Raw genomic sequence first — 1,178 nt, 5'->3', positions numbered from 1 at the left:
TAGTATAGTATACTATATATATATATATATATATATATATATATATATATATATATATATATATATATATATATATATATATGTATATATATATCAGGCTTTTTGCTGAAAATACATAGCGTTGTATGCCACACTACATTTTTGGCAGACATGCCCACGAATGGCTATGATATAAGTCTTTTTCAAGCTGAGTGAAGATGACTTCTATATATTTAAATAAAACTAAGCAAATCAAAATGAAGAGTCTAATTATTCGCCATACCAGACTCTGTATGTTATTCGTTTAACCTTCATGACAGCGTAGTTTTTATATCGATGAAAGATACGGCAGAATAGCATGTCAAGTTCAAACGAATTGTCTACTAAAATGCGTTAACGTTTTTAGGGTCTCACAAAGTATTGAGAACATCATGCCGTTATTTCTACGTGAAAAATAAATTTCTTATTGTGGACAGAAATTTGCTCGGGTAAATATTATGGATGATATCCTTCTCAGACTCTATGAGAACGGGCGAAAAGAATTAGGCGGGCCAAAAAAAGATTCCAACATTTCGAAATTATGACATCATAAACCTTCAAGATGTTAACTATAAGAAATGATATATTGTGCTAAGTTTACTGCCAACTATTACAACATATGCATTTGTCACTAGAACAACTTTAATATAATGTTCTCGAGCATTTTAGTAATTTTTTTGATTCGGTGGAAACATCAAATATACACATACCCCATAACGTATAAAAGGAATGAAATGCATCACTTCGTAAACATAAAAGACAAAACAATAAATCAGAGCCTAATCTATATCATAAACACAAAAAAAACTGTAAAAATGTACAACACACTTGTAAACAAAACCTTGCTCGTTATCTGCTACATTGATGTAAGAGTATGCTGTAGGGCACTACTGTTGTATTTTCCACTAGAAGGTAATTAAACAGGAATAAATAACGTCAAAACAACCTCTCTACTTACTGCTACTGAACGAGAACACGCCAAAAATAAGAAGCCACATCAGTGACGTTTCCATGCTCCCAATCGTATTTTTGTGTAGCTTCAAAATTAACGTGTATCTATACTGTAGAGAGCGAAGGGTACCTTAGCTCACACTACACTGCAATGGAAGGCGGAGGGTGGACGACTGAGGGGGCGCCCTCGAAGGACCTGGACTAGTGAC

This window comes from Branchiostoma belcheri, unplaced genomic scaffold (genome assembly GCF_001625305.1).
Source record: "Branchiostoma belcheri isolate BF01 breed outbred unplaced genomic scaffold, Haploidv18h27 scaffold536, whole genome shotgun sequence".
NCBI classification, from domain to species: Eukaryota; Metazoa; Chordata; class Leptocardii; order Amphioxiformes; family Branchiostomatidae; genus Branchiostoma; species Branchiostoma belcheri.
This window is presented reverse-complemented; position numbering follows the sequence as displayed.